Genomic DNA, 8,865 nt, shown 5'->3' with positions numbered 1-8,865 from the left:
GTGTGTGTGTGTGTGTGTGTGTGTGTGTGTGTGTGTGTGTGTGTGTGTGTGTGTGTGTGTGTGTGTGTGTGTGTGTGTGTGTGTGTGTGTGTGTGTGTGTGTGTGTGTGTAAAATGGCATTCTAATGGTCATTGTGCTTAAAAGAATGGTAAAATCATGGTATGTCTAGATATTATAAGCCTTTCATTACCATTACTAAGAGAAATTACCATCCCTTGCCATTTCAAGATGAGATCCTTAAAATATACAAATTAGAGGACATATTTAAGGATGATAGATTGTCTAGCTACTTTTGAATGCCTATACAAGGAAAGACAACCTCACAACAACATTCATAACATCATGGAGCTATTAAACATATAAGAGAATGCTTATTGAGATTTTGAATGGCCATGCAAAATTTCGAGGATGGATAGACCAAAAATCGGCTTTGATGAGACCTTCTTGCTAGCAATTAAGATGACAACTCTTCGCATAGTGCTTGCATTGGCTGCCACAGTGTGGCTCTCATGCCACATTTTGAGGATGGATAGGGACAAAAGATCAACTTTGATGAGATCTTCCCACTAGTAGTCAAGATGAAAAATCCTCATATAGTGCTTGCATTAATTGGCAAGGAGGATATGGAGCTTATCTAGATGGATGTAAAGGTAGTATTTTTTGCATGGGAATTGGCATAAGGATATTTATATGCAACAACCAAAAGTGTTTTCATGCACAACAATGAATAGTTGGTTTGTAGTCTTAACAAGCCAAGCCTATACAAGGAGTGAGACATATTACTATCTATATACGTCAAACCCTATGGTTGTTAGTCTTGCCACCTTGATCCTTTATATGGATGACATGCTTATTGCCATGAAGTCTCTCTTACATGTGGATACATTGAAGAAAATATTGGATGAAATGTTTGACATAAGGACTTGAGGAATAAATATCATATTCTTGGTATGCAAATTATAAGAGATAGACATAATAAGGTTCTCAAATTGTCTCAAAAAGAGTGCATCAAGAAGGTATTTGAGTATTTTAATATAGATAAGAGGATAGCCATCAGTATTCTGTTGCTTCCATATTTGAAACATAACCAAAAGGATAGCCCTAAGTCAAATGCGCAAAAGGATAAATTGGCCACAATAAGTTATGCATCCACGATTGGTAGCTCGATGTATGCTATGGTAGCTACACTTTTAGACATTTCTTATTTAGTGGGAGTGATTAGTGGGTTTATGAAAAACCCTAACAAGAAGTATCGAAAAGAAGTAAAGAGTATCATGAGATATTTGAATGGCATTAGACTTATATGAATTTGTTTTGGAAGGATGGATGCATTTATCATTGGATATGTAGATGCTAGTTTTGTAGGGAATGTAGACTCTAGGAAGTCCATGGCAAAATTTGTTTACACATTCACAAGGGTGCAATTTCATGGATGTCTCAATCACACCCATATATGGCCTTATCTGCCATTGAGGCATTCAAGGAAGCTATATGGCTTGGTCATATCGTGGGAGATCTAGGCATTGCTAGAGAGGTGACCATTTTGCATAGTGAGAGTGCATCCAATTGGCAAGGAATCCTATCTTTCATGCAAACACAAAGCATATTAAGGTGAAGTATCACTTCACCAAGGAAATGTTTGAGGATAAGTGGATTGAGCTTTGTACATATGGCAACCCTACATATCTTTACACATGCATACACATGGATATGTGTACATGTGGAGAGAGAGAGAGAGAGAGATCACAATAAGAATTTGTATTCAAGTACTTTACAAATGAAGGTGTTATTTTACACTTTGAGAGCTATTTGCACCTATCAAAGACACACTTGACATGGCGCATAGCTAGGAATGACTTTCCTATTTTCAATGATTGACATGGTGATGCCATGTATGTTTACACGATGGATAAACTTAGTCATTGCCAAACAATGTGTCACATGGTTGAGATTAGTTTCTTAATGCAAATGATATGCATTAATAGATCCTAGCTATTGGAAAAGTTGTAGTATGAAATTTTGTCCAATTTTCAAGTAGCTTATTGCTATGCACATGCCCTTCTATACAACATACATGCACATCTCTCTCTCTCTCTCTCTCTCTCTCTCTCTCTCTCTCTCTCTCTCTCTCTCTCTCTCTCTCTCTCTCTCTCTCTCTCTCTCTCTCTCTCTCTCTCTCTCTCTCTCTCTCTCTCTCTCTCTCTCTCTCTCTCTCTCTCTCTCTCTCTCTCTCTCTCTCTCTCTCTCTCTCTCTCTCTCTCTCATTTACTCCACCTTAGTGTTGCAATGCCCTCAATCAATCTGATGCTATATCACTTTAAAACTAGCACTTACAAATGAATGAGAACGAGGTTAATCATTATTATCTCCCCATTATGTTGAAGGATCCCTACACCAAAAATTGTTTTGATTTGGGACTTTTCCAAACTATCACACCTTTTCATAGAAATTATATTTGTGACACTTCAATCCCAAGATTATCTCTATGGTTACTTTACACCATCATCGAACATGCACTTACCAAAGGGAGTCGAATTGCAAGGTGGTAAATGTTCACAATGAAACATTGTATGCAAATTCAGTATGTTTTGTGAGCTAAGTGAAGTTGCAATTTATGTTTCATGTTCTTTTTGTTTTCCTTTTTTTTTATAAAAAGTGGTCTTGTATAGTAGTATCTAGTTGAAACATAATTTTTCAATAATATATTCATGTTGTGTGAGCTAAGCAAAGCTAGTGTGTCACACAATAGCTTGCATTTGCTTGCAACATATCTAAAGTTAATGTACCACTCTGCAATAGCATATCAGGCCTTCTAGGCAAAATCCCCAAGACAAGTTAATGTACTCATTAACACCTAATTTCTTCTATCTATAAAATATTACATGGCGCAGTGAACAGAATCCGAGAAAGCAAATGGAGAGTACACAACAGATAAGAGGAGAATCAGTAAATTCTTTAACTTCAAACAACTGATACAAAGATGGCTCTGTCCGCCCGTGTGCTTCCACTGTGTGAAGCTTAGATGGCGATCTGGAGAGAAGATAGGTGAAGAGCTTAAGGCTAGCTGGAACAACAACTCTGACTGGGTGAAAGATGAGTGAGAGATGGCTGCGAAGGGGTTTAGCTTTTATAGCCCGCGAAGGTCGTTAGGTCCCGACCTACCATATGAGTCTCCACTAATCGGCCAAGGAATATTCCAGGGAATATTCCCTTTACCATCGGGCCGGGGGCGCTGCCCCCGGACTCCCGCCAAAGGGGCCGCTGGCCCCCCTGGGACCCCCCAACCAGGGGCCGCTTCCGCGGCCCCCAGACCCCACAATAGGGGCCCCTTTTAACTCCCTTACATCGCAACTCGATGCAATGCGCCTCCAGTTGCTACAAGCTTAACCACTCCGTCTAACCCAAAGATTAGACCCACAACAGTCACCTTTTTGCCATCCGGTCACATAGACCTCATCTGATATACAAGTCAGGACTCAACCAATGTCCGGGCTCACATTTGGCTTCTCCTCATAATGGGGGCCTTACAACTTTGAGCACCATGGATCATTGGTAGCACCTAATGAGGGTGGGACATTGATCATATCTAGCACTATCGTTATACTACCCCATTACATCTTAGAACTATGTGTGGAAAGACACATATTTGTTGTTTACTTTGAAGTTTGTGCTTTATAGTGAAGCCATTTTAGAACTCACGTGATAAAATTATATCAAACGGGTTTTACATGAATGGTACTTTTGTAGTCTCAATTTCATTTTTGCATTTCTACATGGATAGTTACAAATATTAAACTTTAGTTTTGACATTTTGTGTGATTGGGAAACATTTTCTTAAATCAACAAAGTTTGATGCTTGGGAGAATGAAATCACATCCTCTTGCATTTGCAATTGTTTGTACAATAAATTTCAATATGAATGCAAAAGTCATAGATTCAATTGCAATAGTATCATGTAAATGTATGGTCTCTAGACAAAGCTTTGGTCAAAATCACATTCAAATCCAAGAATTCCCGCATGCAAAAGGCTAAAGGAAGAGATAGCAATAATGTTGATTTGTTAATTTAGACCCCTCTCAAAATTGAGTGCTCATGGGATGGGAGGAGAGGAGATAAGCATAAGATGGATATGGAGAAAAGTAGTGAGAATAGAGGGGAGGAGATGGGTGATCCCACTATCACTAACACATAATGCCCCTCTTCTACTCACAACTATAGAAGTGCCATCCTGCACCAAGAGGGCTGAGAGAGAGAGACACACACACACACACACACACACACACACACACACAGAGGGAGAGAGAGAGAGAGAGAGAGAGAGAGAGAGAGAGCCATATCTACAAGCTTTAAAGCTAATTATAAGCTTTGCCACTTGTCAAGCCTATGAGTGCTTAGTCATATTGTAGTCTTTGAGCACTTATAATGTCATGTGTGGGATAATTTTAACATAAGTTTTTAAGAATTCAAGTGCAAGTAAGACTAAGGAACTTGAGAATCCTTAGAAAACTAAGTGATTTACTACTAAAAGGATACACTAGTTTGCTAAAAATGTTTGAAGATATTATTTCCTTGACTTTTGTGACTTGAGCATGTGATGGATTTGACTTGAGGAATATACTATTGATAATATGTGGAAGCATTAGGGTCTCTTTAACTAACTACATGATACCATGATGTTTATCCTTAACCAAATAGAGTTTCCCTACTACCATGATGTCTATTCTTAACCTAATAACCTTCCCCACCATAAATTTAGTTGTTGGAAGTGTTTATAAGGTCTATTGTGGCAAACATCCAATTTTGTATTTCTACACCGATGCTAGCAAAATTGAATACATCCTAGCTAATTGTGTACTATCGAGTTAGGAAAGAAAAGCTTAACTATTGAAAGCAATGTGGAAAGTACTTGAATATTAGATTGGAAATGCTTGCATAGTCTCATTATATCATGAGTCTTAGTTTTGATGAAATTGGGAAGATAATATCCTTTCTATTATTAGTGTCTTCACCAAACTTCAATGGAAGAAGTTCTTGCACAATAAGATCTAATTGCCTAGTTTTGGAGGAGTTAAAGTAGAAATGGATTTTGAGGTTTAGGTGGAAGCTATGGATGACTATTATTGGTACATGCATAGCAAATACATCCATGATCCCTCGATTGAGACTCAAGCAATAATGGAGGTAGTGAACATCGTAATGAAAGGTTCCCAAACTTGACAATACATGATGGAGGTAGTGAAAAGATGATATGATTCCTTGATTGAGACTCATGCTATAGTGGAAGTAATGGTGCTATGAGAACATTGTAATGAAAGGTTCTCAAACTTGACAATAGATGATGGAGGTAGTGAAAAGATGATATCCACCCCTATTCTTTAAGCATATGTCAACATGAATGTGTTTTTTTCTCCATCAGTTCAAACTATCACTAGAGGGTCCTACTCTAAGTTCATGGCACCCTAAACAATGTGCTCTATAGATGCCATCTACTCAAAAGATAGCCTAATTTGTCAAATATTGCATGCACAATTGAACTATTGACTTGATACCAATATTCTTGGAAGGTTTTTTTTATAAGGACTAAACTGATAGTGAAGTAAATTACTAGATCTAATGAAAGCAACAAAACCTTTCAAACTAGAATTGGAGGATGAAACTATCAACCAAGGAGAGCCTAGGTTAACTACCAAAATTACAAGTACAACCCCCTGCAAGGAAGTTTTCAATGCTTTCAATATAGAAGAGCTGATTTTCCAAATCTAGTTAGTCAAAATCCTATTCAAAACTTTTGGCAATTGCTTCCCAATTGAAAAGGATTTGCCTAGATAAGATGTGGAAGAGGAATAAATGCTAGTGCTTGCACTTGTAGTAAGATATAGGAGAACCTATAAAGGAACATACCTTAAGAGAAGAGGTCGAATATGCCAATACACATGCTATTATTAACAATCATGATACTAATAGTCAATTCTTCATGATTCAAACTCTTATTAATGATAAAACTAAGCCATTTCAAGCTTGACTAATTGAATTAGTACCCATTCTCTCATTTCTCTAAAGTGTTTGAGGAAGTTACAACTAGAATCAAGAGCTACCAAAAGGACACTAATCAAGTTTGGCCTTTAGATTCAATTAGCCAAGGATAAATATCATTTACATGGTTAAGGAAAGGATACCCAATCTACTTGATCAAACATGATAGGGTAGATATGGAGGAAGGAACCTCATGGATTAGAAACTACTCAAATGTTTTTCTTGAAATTTTTGCCAACACATCCTCAAATCGTGACATTGATCATGGTATTAATTTAACCCCAGTAGGAGCTAAATTGATGTCAAAGAGCCCTTATAAGACATTTCTAAAAATTACATGCCATTTAAAAAAAATATTGAGCAAGGAATAGAGAGTGCATAGCAAATAAGAGAAGAAAATAAAATTCTCTTAATTCCAAACAAATTGATACAAAGATGAGTCTATCAATTTGTGAGCTTCCACTATGATGGTTAAGTGGCAATGTCAATAGATGATAAGCAAAGAGCTTGAGGCTAGCTAGAAGAACTCTACTTGGATAAAAGATAGATTGATGATGGCTTTGGAGGGGCCTTCCCTTTATAGCCCCCCAAGAAGGCAGTCTGGTTGGCCTATCCAACTAACCATATTATGAATCTTTCCTAGTTAGCCAAGAAATATTCCCTTTACTGTCATGCCCGAGGCATTACCCTTAAACCTCCATCATAGGGGCCACTAGCTAAAAGGTAGAGCCTAAGTGGAAGCACACAAGTAGAAGAAAAAGCAAATCAAGAGCTATGGTGGATGGAGTAAGAGATCAAGAGAGAGAGATACCATATGTGGAAAATTCAACAGTCAATATGTGTGACCGAAAAGAATAAAGAATGAGGTGACAGTGATGGGTGCCCACCACCTGTGAATACATGGGCAGTTAGGCAAAGGTACCTTTACCCCCAACCACCTCCCACTTAAAGGCAAATGTGCCCTTAGTGAGGAGAGAATAAGAAAAAAGTGAAAAAGTACAAATGTACATAAAGTAAAACTACATGAAGAATAGATGTCATCTCATCCTACGTTTATCATCTTCTTAAGGAAGGCATAACATTTTATTGACATACCTTTAGTGAGAAAATCTATAGGATTCTTGTTAATCAAGATAGCTCAATAGACTTGTCCCCTACCACCTCCCTGATGAAGTGATATCACACCTCAATGTGCTTTGTCTTCACATGGAAGGCTAGATTCTTGGCCAATTAAATGGCACTCGTAGAATCTAAATAGAGTGTAGGGACCAAATCATTAATTCCAAGGTCTGCAACCAAACCGCCTAACTAGATAGCCTCTTTGCAAGCCTCAATGGATGCAATATACTTTGTCTCTATAGTAGATAGGGCTGTGCAGCTCTACACCTTGGACATCCAAGAAACAATCCCTCTAGCAAAGGTGAAGACATAGCTAGAGGTGGGGACTTCCTACTATTTGCATGTCTTGCATAATCAGAGTCAGTGTATCCCATAGCTCTTAAGGTACCTCATCATACCCTTTACAACATCCCAATGACACATGTAGGGTGTATCCATATAGCTTGCCACAACTCCCACTGCAAATGCTATGTCAGGATGAGTGGCTATCATGGTATACATCAAACTATCCATTGCATATTCTTAAGGGATCTCTGCCATCTCAACCTTTTGCTCATCAAACTACAAACAATCACCCTAACTAACCTTCATATGAGAAGGTAAAGGATAGCTAATAGGCTTAACATCCTGTATATGAAACCACTCGAGAACATTTTGGATATAATCCTTTTGTGATAAGTAAAGGAGACCTTTAGAGTGATCGCATGTGATGTGCATCCCAAGAATATGTGAGGCCTATCCCATGTTCTTCATCTCAAAGCTCTTCTTAACTCGATTTTTCAAGGCATTTAGCTCATCATGAGAACTTTAGCAATCAACATATCATCAACATAGAGCACCAAATTCATAAGGCTGCCATCACAAGCCTTCTTCATGTATAAACACAAATCCATATTATTGCATGTACATCCCTGGGAATGCATGAAAGCATCAAACTTATGGTACCATTCCCTAAGTGCTTAGTTAAGGCCATAAAGGCTCTTTCTCAACTTGCACACTAGGTTTTCCTTGCCTTTTTTTCTCAAAGCCCCAAGGCTGATGTATATAAATCTCATCATGCAAGTCCCCCTGTAAGAAATCTGTCTTGACATCCATCTAATAAAGATCCAAATTGAGCTATGCAACCAAAGCCAAAACCAAGCATAGGGTAGTCATCTTGACAATAGGAGAGAAGACTTCATCAAAGTCAACACCATGCTCCTGCTTAAAATCCTTAGCAACCAATTTGGCCTTATAGGTTAGCTTGGGGCATCCAAGGGTACTCTTAAACTTGTATATCCACTTGCATAGCAATGCACATTTTTCACTAGACTGAGGAACCAAATCCCACATATGATTTTTCTATAGTGAGGCATACTTTGATGCATGGACCTCTCCCAAGAGTGATGATCACCTTTGCGCATTGCCTCATCATCAGTAAGAGACTTACCGATGTCTATCACCATAACATAATCCATAAAGGGCGCAAATCAAGCAAGTTGTCATCTATCTCTAGTAGACCATCACAAAATAAGATGTGGGTCATGTACCTCCTATCTAACATTATGGTCTTGGGCCACTGGAGCATCAACCATACAAGCTATCTAGCTAGCTATATAGTAACATGAGACTCCTCCTAAAATACCACCATTGTACCTTAACGACCTATTGAAGCTGCTTATGCATTTTCTCCTCATGGAAAACGACATCATGGTTGCAAATGACCTTTCAAGC

The sequence above is a fragment of the Lygodium microphyllum genome, chromosome 6 (genome assembly GCF_053477565.2).
Source record: "Lygodium microphyllum isolate KBCC chromosome 6, Lygodium_microphyllum_v1.1.10, whole genome shotgun sequence".
NCBI lineage: Eukaryota > Viridiplantae > Streptophyta > Polypodiopsida > Schizaeales > Lygodiaceae > Lygodium > Lygodium microphyllum.
This window is presented reverse-complemented; position numbering follows the sequence as displayed.